The sequence below is a fragment of the Schistocerca gregaria genome, chromosome 3 (genome assembly GCF_023897955.1).
Source record: "Schistocerca gregaria isolate iqSchGreg1 chromosome 3, iqSchGreg1.2, whole genome shotgun sequence".
Taxonomy (NCBI): domain Eukaryota; kingdom Metazoa; phylum Arthropoda; class Insecta; order Orthoptera; family Acrididae; genus Schistocerca; species Schistocerca gregaria.
The window spans coordinates 513081797-513100649 of record NC_064922.1 but is presented as its reverse complement, the minus strand read 5'-3'; the positions used below and the strand labels follow the sequence as shown (position 1 = coordinate 513100649).

At 39.9% G+C, this 18853-nt stretch overlaps 1 protein-coding gene across 1 annotated transcript in view; it reads right to left on the bottom strand.

Annotated features, from left to right (window-relative positions):
* Positions 1-14293, bottom strand: part of LOC126354362 (uncharacterized) — a 136034-nt gene extending 121741 nt beyond the window's left edge. The window contains exon 1 of the mRNA XM_050003943.1: positions 13842-14293. The gene's annotated coding sequence lies outside the window, so the exon portion shown is untranslated. The remainder of the gene's footprint in view (positions 1-13841) is intronic.
* Between the last annotated feature and the right edge of the window lie 4560 nt (positions 14294-18853).

Sequence of the window (18853 nt, the reverse complement as noted above, 5' to 3'; positions counted from 1 at the left end):
AAACGATCTGTCGACGGCGAGGTCATAAACACTAACAAAAGCTCTGTTTGGGAAGTGATGTGGAAAGAAATCTCCAATGAACATGTTCCGCCCACAAAAATTTCATTCTTGTTACAGTCACAATTACATCTACTATAGTCTGTTCCATGATCTGTTTAGTGGTTTCCTTAATATCCTAGTAATTCCTAACGTGTATCCCTCCACTGTTCTCTGAACAACATTTACTTTGTGAATGATTTTTGCATGGAAAGTCGACACTTCACCGACGCTAGTAAGAAATTGTTACTCGCACAGTAGTTTACCAAAAACACTCCAGGTACGAGGATACCTAGCCAAGTGTCAGGACGGGAGCTGCCCCCTCAAAAATTCACTGAAGTATCAATTCAGTATTGGTTTGAAGAAAGCTACCATATGTGATGGATACTGATTAATAAAAAGTGGACCCATATTCTTTCGGTGTGAAATTTAACTGCTTCCTTACTGTGTGATATTTAACTGTTTCCTCACTCCCCACAAATCTAGCTTTGACCCTGAGTATACTTTTGACTCCAGGCTATCTTTACGCTTTCGCTTATGTTATTTGTTGACCATACATTCTCTCTTGCCTGGACAACAAAAATTCATCAAATAGTTCTTTGTTCACTGCATGTCAATTTAGTCATGTTATAGTTGATTTTCAGGCATAATTTCATACTTTCTCTTAGTTCTATCATCCGCTGTTTACGTTTTGTGTACACTGGACCTTAAGAGTCTGAAGCAAAACGGAGGTGTACCACATAATTACATTCCATTAATCCGTATTGCATCTTCATTTTTCTCGGTTTACGTGCGTGAAAGTTACTACTTAGGCAACGACAATAGTTTAGTTGTCTTCTAATCTCCTTGCACGATTCATCTATCGATGTGAAACTTCCCGCTTTCCTGCTGAAGCGTAATGGAAATTCTAGCACTGCCGTATCCTAACTTAAACTGAATAAATTCCTTAGTTCTCCAGAACTATTAGCACAGATTTAATTGAAACAGAGTCAAAAGCTGTCTCAGAATCTATGAATCCAGGACAAAGTTGTAATCTTTACTCGCTGATCCATTCTCTAATTTGTTGCAAATGGTCCATTGTGAGATATCCACCTCTTAAAAACTCTTTGTCTGTTGACAAACAGTGTTTGTTTCTGCGACAGTGAAAGTTTGCGTGAATATTATGTATGTAAGGAAAAAAAAGAGACTGTTAGGTCTATGATTCTTCTGTCCTAACTGTCTTCTTTTCTCATCAATTGGTATAATCAGCTTTGAGAAATTGTCTTCCTTTGCAAAGACTGAATAAACGAATATTTACGAAAACCACCCATTATGTAATAACGTAAGTCAACAAGATCAAAAAACGGCAAACATTGTCTTGCAGACATCCCCATCCCGTTAACTTCGGCAACCTTTTAGCATCAGGCTACAAAAATGTATTTGAGAAGTAGAAAAAACACTACACAGTAGATCTAGGAAGCGTTTCCACAATCCTGTTGTAGTAGTGTCGCTGTACAAACGCAATTATTCTGAAGCCGAAACAGTATGCCGTGCGAGAGCAAAGTTCTGTAACTATTACTTACAGCACCTACAGGTATGTGAGCGACAACTTTAACAAGTCCACTCAGTACTCCGCTCAACATTAAGGGGAGCCAGAGGCGGTCAAATCTACAACATTACGATTTTTTTGCTATCAAAATTTAATGGGCACATTACTCTTTAATGCAAACTTTGAATTATTGTTCTACTCGCCCTAGAAGTGGAGTTCCTACCATTTTCTCACATGGCTGCAGAGAAAATTGGCGGGACCACTGTATGCATCTAACACCCTCTCGTGACTTCTTGGCACTTTCACGTTTTTAAGTTGAATATTTCCTTATGTTACCCATACAGCGACTGTGTGAGGATTGGCTGCATTGTTTTCTTTGACAAAAGACGCGCTATGAACGCTGAACATCGTCTCTGTTGTTGATTGTTTCGAATTAATTAAGTGTTGTGCATGTTAGTAATATTATACCACTTATATAAAGTGTTCTCCTGGTCGCTATGACACGTTTTAGTAATCGTGTATATAAGAAAAGGAAGAACGCAGAGAAAAAAATTAACACTAACACCAAGTAGTGACGCAGTAATTACGGGTACGGTCTTCTGCTAAGCAACACATGGGGCTGGCCATAGCCATGAGACATCTTCTGGCAAGAAGTTGGCTGATGGAAGTGACAAATTTTTGTGAACATCTGAGTGACAGGGAAATGTTAACTAAGCACTGAATATTGGATTGTTATCTTCTGTGCTGAAAGAAGATGATGTGTGCAAAATTTGTTGAAGTATAGGAGTGGGACTGGAGATATCAAAGAACTTTGGTTTAGCTTGTGAGATGAAGATAATCTGTACATGCTGGAAGTATAAAGTGACTTTCTACAATTCACGAGCCAGTCTCTTTGGGGAAAATGGGCGATCTAGAGTGTTTGATGTAAATGTTTGACTTGTGTATAGTCTTCCATCCATCGGAAGTGTCTGCTGCTGATAAACTGTTTTGTGGTATTATGAACTTGCCATCGCCTCCAAGCAAATTTGGGTACTACTGTGAACTGGTAGGATACTCTGTTGAAGACGTGGCTTTGAAAACCATGAAGATAGCGACGAAGGAAACAATAGAAATGAGCAGTAGTTCTAGAGACTTGGTAGTGGCATTAGATGGTTCCTGGAAAAACAGGGGTCATAAATCCCTGAATGGGGTCGTAACTGCCCCTTATGGTGATACTGCAAAAGTGATAGAAGTTACAATATTGCCAAAACATTAGAGGTCCAAAAATAAAATCAAAGTAGAGCACAGTGGTACATGAAGTGGAAGGAGTGAAACAATTTTTGAATGTTCAATACCCAGATACAATGTTAGGTACAAATACTACCTTGGGGACGGTGACTCCAATGATTTCAAGACTATAGCAGAACTGAAACCACATGGAAATGCATTTGTAGTTGAGAAGTTGGAATGCAATGGGCATGTGTAAAAGCGATGGGTGCATGGCTTTGAAGGGTCAAACAAACTGGGCTCAAGTAAGCTCTGTGATGGAAAGTCAATAGGACGGAGAGGCAGGCTTACTGGTGAGGTAACTGAACGTCTACAGAGATATTATGGATACACATTAAGGCAAAATACTAGGAACGCTAGTGACAGGAGAAACATGGTGTGGGCATTGTTTCTTCATACTGCCTTTTCCGAGAAATGCCTTTAACACAGCCTATGCCCAAGATTCCTGGTGCAAATATGTCAAAAAAGTCTATCAGCACAGGCATGGTTTGCCAGCAGCTGTGATAAACGCAATAAAACCAATTTTTATGACTTAGCACAGCCAGAGTTGTTACACGAATGTCTACATGGAAAAACCCAGAATCGTAATGAGATTATTAACAATTTGGACAGTGATTCCTAAAAGGGTGTTTATAAGCATAAAAGTACTGCACTTTGGTATTTATGATGCATTAGCAAGCTACAACCAAGGGAACAATGTGAAGTACTGAAGGCATTAGGATTTCCAGCTGGGGTGAACACTGTACAAGTGCTAAGGAATATTGACAGAGGATAAAAGGACAGAAAGAAGAGAAGTGGATATGCGATACTAAGGGACAACAGGCCAGCATAGAAGAAGAAGAAAAAGGAAGATTTTTGAGGATGAATAGTCCATCCTTGCCGGAATGTATTGAGGAACTTTGACAGCCATTTCCCGTAAATTAGAATTTTTCGAATGTAAGGAACATTTTCTAAAAAACCACTCAAACTCTGGAGACGAAATTTTTATACAGGACTCCTAGCGGTCAAACTTACATTGTAACAAAGCCATTTGTCAATATATTCAGTAGTTTCATTTCAATTTTATTAAATAAAGCAATGTTTTGTAAAAAGTTGGGTCATTAATTAAAAAGTTACGGAAAGGAAACTAGAAAAGACACTCCAATATCCCTCTGTCATAACTGCAACACTGTGTGTTAAAAAGGTGTTAAAAGTTTCAATTTTTTTTATTTGGTAGATTATTCATATATGTTGCTTAAACTTAGTGTTTTTGACATGGACAGCATAGGCACCTACGGTTCCCCTTAATTGTGTAAGCTGCTACTTGGTCTGGACGTGACTATCCAAAATGTTTCTGTAGATATTTACGAAATCCATAAAAACCTAATTGAATCGAAACGGACTTCTAAGGTATTTCCAAACGGCACTAGTATCAAACCGTTGTAAAATCTTATGAACTGATCTGCATCCTGAGGAATACAGAGATAAACTAATGTATGTCTATGATACTGTTTGAACAAGGTTAAAACGAGATCTATCGCATGACTGTTTTGCGTATACATACGCGCGTAACCATTATTGAACCTACTCGAAATATGCACCTGTGGAAATGCACGTATCAGCCACCAGAAGACATTAGCTTTGTATACGCGAAATAAATACGGATAAAAATCCACATACATGCTAATAATTATTACTGTAGATCGCGTTTGTTTGGGTGCCCATCCTCCGCAGCAAGCAAAAAATATTTGTTTTGTAAATGAAAAACGCCTTCTCTTGCTGCACTGTATTTAATTTTTCCCACACGCGTTTCGTCGATTTTCACTTTAAAACATCAGTGGGATCTAGAATGATACAGATTTGTTTTGATATGTGTTACTTGTAGATTATAGAACAGTTCCCATCTCGTTTTATATGTAAATAAGTCTCCGCGTTTTTAGTTGGCAACATTTGATCACATGCTAGATGTCGCTCTAGACCCCTATTTACGAAATATAAGCACACACACACACACACACACACACACACACACACACACACACACACACACACACACACACACCACTGATATCATGAAGATAGAATCACTCATTGCAGAAAGGACGTAAGTCAACTTCTTACAAAATGAGTTTTATATTAGAACGGGGTGGTGAAGAGTTCCCAGATTAATATCTGTAAGAAGGGCATTAATCAACCGTCAAATGGCATCACTATCGGGGCTCAACATCTTCAATCCATGTAAAAAGGTCATGAGTCTTTGGTTCAAATGGCTCTGAGCATTATCGGACTTAATATTTGAGGTCATCAGTACTTAAACCTAACTAACCTAAGGACATCACACAACACCCAGTCATCACGAGGCAGAGAAAATCCCTGATCCCGCCGGGAATCGAACCCGGGAATCCGGGCGTGGGAAGCGAGAACGCTACCGCACGACCACGAGCTGCGGACTGTCGTACTAAGGGTTCTGGGTTCAAACCCTATTCATGTCAACTCTTTTTAAGTTTATGCGGGAAACTTACGTGGGAGAACATTTTCCTGACATGGAAAAGGACTTTTCGGAGTTTGTAGCAATGTTGTAAAGGTTTACTACAATAGGTTTACTACTCTCAAAGAAACGAGGCGAAAGCAAACTGCCACGAGAACATTGCTGTAAACTCCAAGCGGGCGTTTTACATGTCACAAACACGTTGTCCCATATAACACTTTCGCCCATAACACAGAAAAAAACAATGTCGTACGGGTTTGAACCCGGCATCCTACGTAAGAGGCTCTAACACCCTACAAATTTCAGCACGAAGCTGTAAGTGCAAGATACAGTCACTCTTTTCCTGCGCTCCATAAATCTAATGTTACTTTTAATTAACGTTTACGCCCGTTCTGCTGGACGACAGTACATAGCACAAAGGAAATCGGAGTTCTGGTTGATACTCGATCGACATACAACGTACTGATCTGAGTGTCTGACATATGGAGGTTTCAGTGTAAGTGCTCTCTCTATCAAACACTGGTAAAATTTAGGCTGGTCAATTTGACCTGACCCCTCCCCCCCTTTCGGATCCCCAGGGGGGGGGGGGGGGGGCAACTTGAAAGGAGGCAAAAGATCAAAACGCGAATTGGTACCTGGTATGTTAGAACTGTGCTACAAGCAGGAAAACTAAAAAATCTTAAAAGAGAGATGGAAAAGGATCATATGGACCTCGCAGGAGTTGCTGAGGTAAGATGGAATGGATGTGGAGAGTTACAGTCAGTTGAATAGGTATTGCACTACTCAGGAGGAGAAGTAAAACGAATGAATGGAGTAGGAATGATTATGGCAAAGGAATTGGCCTAAATGTGTGGAATATGTGGACTAGGCAAATGACTGGGCTATTGGTATAAGGCTGAAAGGAGCACAAAAATATTTACTGATTGTCCAGGTGTGTGTGTGTGCGTCAACTTCAGAACATGATGACCAAATTGTAGAGGAAGCGTACAGTGTAAGAGAGCGAATAATGGACGAAAATAAGTGGGAGACTGGAGCGCCATTGAGGGTAAAGGGAAACATAGTAGGCAGTCATGGTCTTGGAAAGAGAAATGATAAATGTGAATGGCTAATTGACTTCTGCAGGGAAAGGCAGCTGATAGCGGCAAACACATGGTTCAAGAACAACAAGAGGAGGCTCTACACTTGGAAATTACCAGGGGATAAATACAGAAACCAAATCGATTTTATACTGGTAGAAGAAATGTACAGGAATGGAATCAAGAAGGTGGACACATTACCAGGTGCAGATATTAATAGCGACCACAACTTACTTATGGCAGAAATAAGAATAGAAAAACTGAAGAAGGTGACCATGGTGAAGAAGTGGGATCTGGAGAAGATAAGATTCAACAAAGAACAAATTACAGAAATGCTGTCACGTTACAAGACAAACAACCACATGATAATGTCAACGAGTACTGGAGTATGCTGAAAGAAGAAACGATTAAAGCAGGACACAAAATATAACATATGTATAAAAAAAACATGGGTCATACAAGAAATGATTTCCACGATGGAGGAGAGAAGAAAATTTAAAAACAAGAATATTGAAGGTGCAAGAAAGATATACCGAAGGTTAAATAATGAACTGCAAAGAGAAACAGATCATGTTAGGAAAAAGTGGCTAAAAGAGGAATGTGATGGAACTGAAGAACTGAAGGAAAGATACGACTTACTATACAACAAAGTAAAGACTATGACATGTGAACAAAAGGCAGTAAGTGCTACTATAGAAATTTTGAGTAAAGACGAAGAGGTAGTGTACAAAGTCCTCCAGAGATAGGAAGAATATATACAAGAGCTAGATGACAAATCGCAAACCAGAAACTCTGGAACTTGGATCACACAACACTAAGTGATGACGAGAAAGGACCAACCATCATAATGGAAGAAGTAAAGTCTGCCATTGCTGCAATGAAACATGGCAAAGCGGTAGGTACAGATACGATACCGGGAGAAATATGAAAATGCTTGAACCAAGATGGAATAAGAGAAATATTGAGGTTATGTAATAAAATATACGACAGTGGTGAATGGCCTGAGGACTTTCTGACAACAGTAAAGATTCTATTACCGAAAAAAAGGAGCAAGAAATGCAGTGAGCACAGGACAATCAGCCTCATTTCATACGCAGCCAAAGTGATGTTAATAATTAATAAAAGACTTGAAAAAGTAATGGAGGAGAATCTTGGCGAGGAGTAGTTCGGCTTTAGACGGAATACGGGCACCAGAGATGCAATAGGGCTCCTACGAATGTTGGGTGAAACGTTTATTGAAAAAAGGAAGAGACCTATATATGTCTAGAAAAGGCATTTGACAATGTGGTCTGCGACAAGCTGGCGACTATAATGAGGGAAGAGAGAGTGGACTGGAAAACCAGAAGACTTGTAAATCAAAAAGCCTCAGTTAAAATAAGAGGAGGAAGTATGAACTGGATCGGACTGGGAAAAGGAGTAAGACAAAGATGCTGTCTATCACCTACCTTTTTCAACCTCTACTTGGAAAATATGATTGACCAATGCTCATTAGATGACAAAGGTGTAGGAATTGGAGGAAGAAGAGTAGGGTGTTTGATGTTTGCTGATGACATGGTCCTTCTAGCCACAGGGGAAAAATAATTACAGGATTTGGTGGACACCATTGAATCTAACGGAAAAAATTATGAAATGAAAATTGACACAAAGAAAGCAAAAGTATTGGCACTCGGAGGAAATAAAGAAATAAAAATTATGCTGAATGGAGAAATACTAGAACAGGTGCAAAATTTTAGTATCTTGGAAATATGACGACACCGACTGGAAGCGCACCACAGAAAGTAAAACAAGGATAGAAATGGCAAAAAGTCATTTTATAAGAAAAGGAGAATTTTCTGCAGTGGTCTGGGCAGAGAACTCAGGAAGAGACACATAAAATGTCATGTATAGAGTGTTGTTCTATATGGCACTGTAACATGGAATTTGAGGAAGGAAGACATAAAAAGACTGAAGACCTTTGAGATGTGGACGTGGCGGAGGATGGAAAGAATAAGTTGGATGGACAGAAAAAAAATGATGAGGTACTGAGAAGAGTTGGAGAGAAAAGACAGTTACTACATGTAATAAAAAGAAGAAAAAGAAACTGGATCGGGCATATAGTAAGAAAGAATGACGAACTGATAAAAACAGTTTTAGAAGGTTATGTAGAAGGGAAAAGAAAGCGAGGAAGGAAGAGATTTCAGATACTGAATGACGTGATGGACGGTACAATACACAGCGGACTTAAGAAGGAAGCAATGGATCGCAGATAATGGAGAGGCAAAGGACCTGGTAATATAGCTAAAAGCTAATGATGATGAATCTGAGCTCCGTTTTTAGCAAAACGTAGCTATTCACGGATCTCAATATTTATGGAGTCATCTCGTGTACTATAAGTCATACAATGATATAATTTTGCTGGTGCATTCAGTATTGTGTGCGCATACAGTCTGCGAATGTATAGCCTCAACTGCAGTTAGTGAAAAGGAGAAAAGTTCGAGCTTCGTGCCCGATGCTGAATTTTGACTGCATGCACAGCGAAACTGTAATGCGTGATGAACTTCTTTTCCCTTACTTTGGGGGTATGCGAGGGGAGCGGTTGGACGGGGGTGTCAGCCAGAAGCCGTTTCCTAAAGGTGTGAAATTATGTGGAAAGTCTGTAGGTAGTCGCTACGTGTTCTCATTCTCAAATACTAGATGAGCACGGCGAGCGTAATTTGCGTTACATGAGTTCCATTGCCTCAAGACACTTGCCTGACTGTGTTAAACCTTCAACATCAGATTACACTCCTTAATAACTTGTCTCCTTCTTACTAACTGTAGATGAGGCTATACATTCGCAGACTGTATGCACACACAGTACTGAATACACCAGCAAAATTATATCATTGTATGGATTGGGGGTAAGGAACAAAAGAGGAAACCGCCTGGTAGAATTTTGCACAGAGCACAACCTAATCATAGCTAACACTCGGTTCAAGAATAATAAAAGAAGATTGTATAAATGGAATAAGCCTGGAGATACTGATAGGTTTAAGATAGATTATATAATGGTAAGACAGAGATTTAGGAACCAGGTGTTAAATCGTAAGACATTTCCAGGGCAGATGTGGACTCTGACCATAATCTATTGGTTATGAACTGTAGATTAAAACTGAAGAAACTGCAAAAAGGTGGGAATTTAAGGAGATGGGACCTGGATAAACTGACTGAGCCAGAGTTGCACAGAGCTTCAGGGAGAGCATAAGGGGACAATTGACAGGAATGGGAGAAAGAAATATAGCAGAAGAAGAATGGGTAGCTTTGAGGGATGAAGTAGTGAAGGCAGCAGAGGATGAAGTAGGTAAAAAGACGAGGGCTAGTAGAAATCCTTGTGTAACAGAAGAAATATTCAATTTAATTGATGAAAGGAGAAAATATAAAAATGCAGTAAATGGAGCAAGCAAAAAGGAATACAGACATCTCAAAAATGAGATCGACAAGAAGTGCAAAATGGCTAAGCAAGGATGGCTAGATGACAAATGTAAGGATGTAGAGATTTATGTCACTAGGGATAAGATAGATACTGCCTACAGGAAAATTAAAGAGACCTTTGGAGATAAGAGAACCACTTTTATGAACATCAAAAGCTCAGATGGAAACCCAGTTCTAAGCAAAGAAGGGAAAGCAGAAAGATGGAAGGAGTATATAGAGGGTCTATACAAGGGTGATGTACTTGAGGACAATATTATGGAAATGGAAGAGGATGTAGATGAAGATGAAATGGGAGATACAATACTGCGTGAAGAGTATGACAGAGCACTGAAAGACCTGAGTTGAAATAAGCCCCCCCCCCCCCCCCCCCCCGGAGTAGACAACATTCAATTGGAACTACTGATGGCCTTGGGAGAGCCAGTCCTGACAAAACTCTACCATCTGGTGAGCAAGATGTATGAGACAGGCGAAATACCCTCAGACTTCAAGAAGAATATAATAATTCCAATCCCAAAGAAAGCAGGTGTGAAACTTACCGAACTATCAGTTTAATAAGTCACGGCTGCAAAATACTATCGTGAATTCTTTACAGACGAATGGAAAAACTAGTAGAAGCCGACCTCGGGGAAGATCAGTTTGGATACCGTAGAAATATCGGAACACGTGAGGCAATACTGACCCTACGACATATCTTAGAAGCTAGATTAAGGAAAGGCAAACCTACATTTCTAGCATTTGTAGACTTACAGAAAGCTTTTGACAATGTAGACTGGAATACTCTCTCTCAAATTCTGAAGGTGGCAGGGGTAAAATACAGGGAGCGAAAAGCTATCTACAATTTGTACAAAAACCAGATGGCAGTTACGAGTCGAGGGACATGAAAGGGAAGCAGTGGTTGGGAAGGGAGTGAGACAGGGTTGTAGCCTCTCCCCGATGTTATTCAATCTTTATATTGAGCAAGCAGTGAAGGAAACAAATGAAAAAATTTGGAGTAGGTATTAAAATCCATGGAGAAGAAATAAAAACTTGGAGGTTCGCCGATGACATTGTAATTCTGCCAGAGACAGCAAAGGACTTGGAAGAGCAGTTGAATGGAATGGACAGTGTCTTGAAAGGAGGATATAAGATGAACATCAACAAAAGCAAAACGAGGATAATGGAATGTAGTCGAATTATATCGGGTGATGCTGAGGGAATTAGATTAGGAAATGAGACACTTAACGTAGTAGATGAGTTTTGCTATTTGGGGAGCAAAGTAACTGATGATGGTTGAAGTAGAGAGGATATAAAATGTAGACTGGCAATGGGAAGGGAAGCGCTTCTGAAGAAGAGAAATTTGTTAACATCGAGTATAGGTTTAAGTGTCAGTATGTAGTTTCTGAAAGTATTTGTATGGAGTGTAGGAATGTATGGAAGTGAAACATTGACGATAAATAGTTTGGACGAGAAGAGAATAGGAGCTTGCGAAATGTGGTGTTACAGAAGAACGCTGAAGATTAGATGGGTAGATCACATAACTAACGAGGAGGTACTGAATAGGACTGGGGAGAAGTGGATTTTGTGGCACAACTTGACCAGAAGGAGGGATCGGTTGGTAGGACATGTTCTGAGGCATCAGCGGATCACCAGTTTAGTATTGGAAGGCAGCGTGGAGGGTAAAAATCGTAGAGGGAGACCAAAAGATGAATACACTGAGCAGATTCAGAAGGATGTAGGTTGCAGTAGGTACTGGGAGATGAAGCTTGCACAGGATGGAATAGCATGGAGAGCTGCATCAAACCAGTCTCAGGACTGAAGACCACAACAACAACAATAAGTAGGTTAGTACAGGTTTTTAATTTTTCAAATTCGGTCAGTGGCCTGCTGTATTTTGCTCACAATTTCTTTCCATGTTCCATCATCCCTTGTGATCCTGCTTCCCAAATACCTAAATTCATCTATCACTTCTAGCGCCTCTTCTCGTGTTCTGCAAGATTCATATTTTTCAGTAGTGCAGACCGTTACTTAAATGTTTCTATTGTTTATTCTAATACCACGCCGATTACAGAAAATCCTTTAAATTATGCTGAGTACCTTGTCTAGACCACCTTTCGTCTCGAGATCACAGCAATATCATATGTGTAAGGCAGCATGACCATCTTTTGCCCATAACTTTTGATGCCCACCTAAGTTTCGCAAACTTTGTAGCTTACTGGAGATTTATATAGGGTGGCCAGAAACAGACTCAAAAGCTCGTAAGAAAGTTGGGGAGTATGTTATGCTCCAAAATAACTGCTCAGGAAAAAAAAATGGTACATTCGGCGTTTCAGATTTAATTAGCACCAAAATTAGCCAGTCAGGCAGTTGCGTCAGCAAATTCAAGTGTCTCGCCAACCGAACAAGAGAGCGATACAAAAATTGGACGTAGGGCGGCTGTAAGGGTCGAACCCCAGCCAAAGACGAAGCAGTCCCGTGCGGTATCATCTACGCTATGAGAACAATTGACACTAATTGTATCTGACTTGCAGCTTGAATTTTCGTTCGCAAAGGCCAGGTAAGCTAACTTCAATGCCAAATAACTTAGACATTGCGCAACGTACTGTTTTTCCAAACACCTATTTTTGTTCACAACCGACCGTGCAGCAGCCTTTCAAGGTTTTCAGACGGTTTCTGACTGGCTAGTAAGCACCAGTCATGCGACAAAAAAATTAGGGAGGTCTGCCTCCAAGTTGCAAGCGGACGTTTCAAATGGAATTAAGAAAAAAACTATTCAAGCGCAAACAGATTTAATCCATGAACGCCTAAGGAGACACACTGTTTGCTCTGTTACGGTAGTGAAAGTCCTTTTTACAACCACTCTGCAAAACGGAAGAGGTACCGCATGGAGCTATGTAGCCGAAAGATCGAGGATCGCTCGCTGATTGGTCGCAACACTAGTGTCCTATAAGGACAATTTCCGCTTTATAATGCGATCCAACTTCCGCTACTGCAGGGCTGTGAAAAATAAGCACCCATAATTACAACAAACGTAACAAGAAATAACATCAATACTCCATAACAGGGACGACCAACACTTTCCATTCCTACGGAATTTACTCATTGCCAGAAAATTAAAATTTCTTTAAAATATTTACCAATTCAGTTTGGAATATTTTCTCGTTATAGGAAACATCCGAAAATTTTCGAGGGAAATGTTTCTGCTCCAAAATGTATGAGCCTACAGTAGCGCCATATCATACTTTACAGTACCTACTACCGACATCCCGCACTTGAGTGATCACTCTCTCTAAAAATAAAATTGTGAAACCTCGTAGTTGCGTGTTGCAAGAACTATTTTCTTTTCCAAAATGAAAAAGTGGTGCTGGACTACAGCACAATCCTTCAAATGTTTATCCAAAGACTATTGTCTACAATCATAATCTATGGCTGCGACATACCGCTGCCAAGGCTAAGGTTGTCATGGTAGCATACATTTAACATGGCGCGAAATTCAAAATTAACTACTTTCTTGCATCTTTTTCAGGTTTAGGTAAATTTGGATAGGAATCGTTTTAAGATTATATTCTCACGCCATATTTATGATCAACAAGCATCTGATCTGTTGTTAAATCCTACTGAATACTGACTGAATATGATTCCAACAAAAGCAACAATTTTACATACAGCTGTGGACAACATCTGCTGTTAGTGCTTGAAAAGTCTGGAATACATTCTGCTTTCATTCACAACGTGACTGAAGAAATACTTTGACATAGTTATCCCTGTACGTGTGTATTATAGTGGAGACGCCGTGACACTACAAACAAAAGAGCATTTCTCCCAAACGTGGCAATAGCATGAAGATTTCACGTGTATAATAAACCGGACAAGATTTGTAGATTCGCCTTTGAGTCTACGGCTGCAAATAATTCCTAGAAGTAGTATCAAAAGCAACAACAATTTTTAAAAATCACTGTAGATGAAACTCGAAAGGAGCAACGAATATTAGTTATCTACTCAGAATGCTATTTATGAATTAACAATTAAATTGTCCACTTACCTTTTAGAGTCAAGTGACGGCGAATTTCCCCACAAATTCCACTGAACATCTGCAGACTTGTGCCATGGTTTCGGCACAAAAAAATCCACTCGTAAGTTTTGCAGTTGCGTCCAGTATTACAATATTAGCCACAACAAATTCATCAGCTTTAAAGCAACTTACTACAGCACACATTTTCATAACATTTTGTTTTCCCGAGTGCCGGCACACCGAAGGAGGTGTGGTACTGATGAATCCACGTGGTCGACCGTCCGATCGCGTAGCAGAAAGCACACTCATCGGGTCTGCACTCACTGTCAGTCGGCTAAACATCGAACACTACACACAAGGAAACAACACACTTAAAAAAATAATGTTTAAGTTGGTTTACAACTGTTATTCCACAAGCATATGCAGGTTACAAGACGACGAGCGCAAGGCACCACAACATCACTTAGACCACGCGGTGCGGTATACAAGTCAAAGAGTTTCCACGGAAGAACTGACGCAGGCGACTCCGTGTAGCGTCTGCAGTCCAGAGATGCCCGCTGACGGTATCTCCGACTCACTGTCAACGTGGGCAATCCAATACGAGCCAACAATGGTGGCTTAAATCACGAAGGTTGGTACTAATCCTAGAATTATAAATGCCGGCAATATGAAGTTGAAAACTGACACCATCTTCTCTATCGCATAAGCAAATTGGCAAACGCTGTTTCTCTGTAAAAGTCGTCATTCTCGCAGCATATATCTTGCAAGGCTGAATAAATCTACTTGTCTCGTATTTTTTTTCTAGAAAGACTAACTATCTTTCATTTCGAAGATCGTTTCGTTCCATCTGAATGTCTATAGGGCGCGCTATATAAAGTCGCTGTGAAACGCTTGGTAGTCTATGTTCTTACTACGGAATGTACTTCCAATTCTATCAAATTGTATATTCCGCAAGACATCTTACGGCGGGCACTTCATGTACCACTATTATTTCCCACAATCCCTGTTCCACTCGCAACTGCTGCGCGGGAAGAACGCCTGCGGAATTTTTAAGACTTCGTCGTCAGGTTCATTTCCTGGAATACCAAAATAGTATTAATGCGTTGTTTAATCCTTCTTTGAATGTCGGTTCGACGAATTTCAACATTTTTTTTTTCTTTTTTGTCGAGTCCATCACGTCTCAATGATGTTGTCCCACTTAACTAAGCTGACTTAAATAGAAATCTCTGCCTACCTTAGGATATTTTCTGTCTTTTCTATTAACCCCACCTAGTAAAGGGCTGACGAACGTACTCATGAATAAATGGAATGAGGGGATTGTAAGCTACTTGCATTCGTAGGATTTTCAGTCAGATACCCACCTCTCCTGCAACATTAGTTTTATGTGGTTGTTCCACTTAAAAAGCCCTCGTGGTTTTTGATGCAGGTACAAGTTGTGTATCGGTAAGCATGTTAATACAGTATTTTGTTGTGCATTGCAAAGACGATTAAAAGTCCCCTTTGGCAGTTTCGCAACTTTTCCCTTCTGTCTAAGACATGTGACATCGTTCAACGTTCCTATAATGTATTACAGATAACCAAACAAGTGGCCATTCAACCTATCAGTTTTGCAAATTTCCATTCTTCATTTTCCTTTCTAAATTCACGGTCTTCAACAGTCATCGAGATATTTTATTGTGGATAGTAAAAATAGGTAACTATGTGGACACTTTCTTAGACTAGCTGCAAGTATCCTACAAATGCAGACAGTTTGCTGCGTATTAATGCTGTTCTACCTTCTTAACAAGTATAATAAATTTAATACGATGTTAACAGTTTCATTCTTTGTTTAATAAAATTAAGCTAATGAACACTTATCGAGATTTGTGGGTGAATTACTGAGAGTGGCTACATATACTGCTTCAGATTATGGACAGGGAACTCTATATGTAGAATATCATAGATTTTAGCAATCATTGTTTCAAGGAACTGAGTAAACTTATTTATCAAATGATCATTACTAGTAATTGAACCAATATAGTCTAGTGACATAATTATAACTGAGGGGAAATGGCCTATGGGGTTCCCCAAGGTTCAATCTTAGGTCCCCCATTGTTTCTTTTATGTCTACACTATCTTCCATCTCATATAATAAGCAGAATTAGTTCTTTTTGCAGATGACACTAGTCCTGTAATCAGTCCAAGCATACACACAAAAGAACAGAAGAAATGGTATATGAAGTCCTTAAAGGTATTTTTCTGCAAATGGTCTCACCCGCAATTTTAAAAAGATATAACATGCCAGAGTACCCCTTTAACCACATCTAGGTATTGAATAGGATTGGGGAGAAGAGAAGTTTGTGGCACAACTTGACTAGAAGAAGGGATCGGTTGGTAGGACATGTTCTGAGGCATCAAGGGATCACCAATTTAGTACTGGAGGGCAGCGTGGAGGGTAAAAATCGTAGAGGGAGACCAAGAGATGAATACACTAAGCAGATTCAGAAGGATGTAGGTTGCAGTAGGTAGTGGGAGATGAAGATGCTTGCACAGGATAGAGTAGCATGGAGAGCTGCATCAAACCAGTCTCAGGACTGAAGACCACAACAACAACAATAACATATTCAGTTCTACAATCTAGGGATACTACACAAATGACGGTTCAAATCCACGTCTGGCCATCCAGACTTGGGATTTCCTTGATTTCTCTAAATCGCTTCAGGCACAGGGTGTTTTCTTTGAAAGGGCACTGCCGATTTCCTTCTCCATCCTTGAAACAATCGGAACATGTGCTCCGTCTTTAACGAGCTCTGTTCCGATGGGACGTTGAACCCTTATCTTCCTACTTTTCTTCCTTCCTTTCATTAGGTCAAATGCCAGAGTACCCCTTTAACCACATCAGATTAATGGTTTTATTATCTTTCTTGGTTTGCGCTATTAACATCACAATGTGATAAATACAGATGTTTTCAGATTTCCATTTACAATACCCACAGTACTCTTGACCACCACTAGAATCGGTAGAATGATGTTTTATTCCAGTTTTTGTGGCCCCTAAACATAATTGCGTCTTTAATATTGCGGTTCCTTCTGCAGTAAAAAACAATATTTAACTGTGGCTATGATTATTTTCCTATGCCCAATAATATGCACAACCAATCTTATGCGTTTTGGATGCGTCCGTATATATATCCAGGAAATTTTACCAGCGGCTTTTCAGGTAACTGATTATTCCTTTACTGATGTTAAACTGTTGCCCCATAGTGACACACTGGTAACATTCGGCCAATCAGTGTCAAAGGAAACGTTAATCTGAGACGACGTTGAGCTTAGCCATTTTAGGATGATTATTTACTGCGGGTCTTTGAAGGAGAAACGTTTTTGTAGCACAGTAGCCTCCGATCATTCAGACAGACTAATTGGAGACACGCCAAGGCAGTATGCCCATCGGTGTGAAGTGGTACAGTGTCACAGCACACAGTATAGCATAAGGCATGATCTAGCCTGCAACTTCAGATGGGACACAAACAGTCTAAGGGGATGTCCAACAATTACATGAGACTTTTTCTTCAGTATTTGGATCCTCCTCTCCCCTAGGGGAGATGTTGGAGATGTTGTACGACCGTCTCCCCCCCCCCCCCCCCAATCAACGTAGCGTGAGGTTAACCTCGTAGAGGGAAAAATAGGTAAAACGATTTTTTTAATTTGTTTTAAGCACTGATTAATAAACTTTATAAACATGTTTCATTTATAAAGTGTAGTAACCAATGTTTTTAATACGTGATTAAAAAAGCTTAAAACAGGCAGTCCTTAATAGTGTTCGTACGCACAAGCACACAGAGGCAGATGGACAAAAAGGCTTCACGAAAATAGTATTAACTGTTTTGACGGATCCCTAAAAAATTGACCTTTTATTATTATATCATATACATTAAATATCATTGGACCTTTACTTATTTCGCAAATCCTTTGAATCGATGCTGGGTACAATGTTCATTTCGATGCTGTTGTAGAGAAATATCGATGTGTTTACTATCAAAGAGTACAGTACAGCAACAGCGGTGCTCAAGACATAACGGGCGAAAGGATCGTAACCGAAATATGATAGACAGGTACAGTAATCGACATTCATTTAATTTATGTGTGAAAGAGCTGGATGTATACAGAGTGTTTCAAAGAGGACTTCACAATTTTAAAAATTCAAATAAATTTATTGAAAGAAGATATAGAGCTGGGTTTAGTGTTATTTTGTACGGAAACACATCAAGATTTTTACCTTTTAAAGATGTTGTATGTGGCTTCCGTTGGTTATACTGTACACATCCCATTAGGAGACAATTTCTTCCTAAACTCGCTGTAGCATTGCAGGTATAAGTTGCTCAGTGGCAGCGTAAATTCTTACTCTAAGTTCACGTAGAGAAGCCGGCACAGGAGGTACAAACACTATATCCCTGATGAATCCCCATAAAAAAAGGAACCGAGTGGTGTCAGGTCTGGGGAACGTGGGGGCCATGCTATTGGCGCATCACGGCCAATCCATTGACCTGGAAAGCGGTCACTGAGAAAATCCAGGACGTCAGTCAGGTACACTATCCGGTTGATGGTTCTCTCACGAAAAAAAGGGTTGTACACTTTGTTCCTGCTCATTGCACAAAAAAAATTCAGTTTAGGGCTATCATGAACATGTTGCAATGTTTGATGTGGAATTTCACTGTCCCAAATCCTACAGTTATGTGTGTTAACCTCGCCACTTAAGTACGTAGTCGACTCATCAGGAAAGATGATTTTGTCCAAGAAATGTTCATCCTCATGTAATTGATTTAACATATCCTAACAGAAGTACTTGCGAGCAATTTGATCAGTGTCTTTCATTGGTTGCCAATTTATAAGGTTTCAAATGCAAACTGTTTCTCAAACAGTCGGGTGTGGGATTTGCAGTTCGTGAGATCTTCGTTGGGTCGATTTCGTAGGGCTGTTGACAAAACGTTGTTTCACTCCCTCTACGTTGTCAGATATGCTTGGGCGACCTGATGATTTCCCATGTCTTACCGAGCACCCTGTTT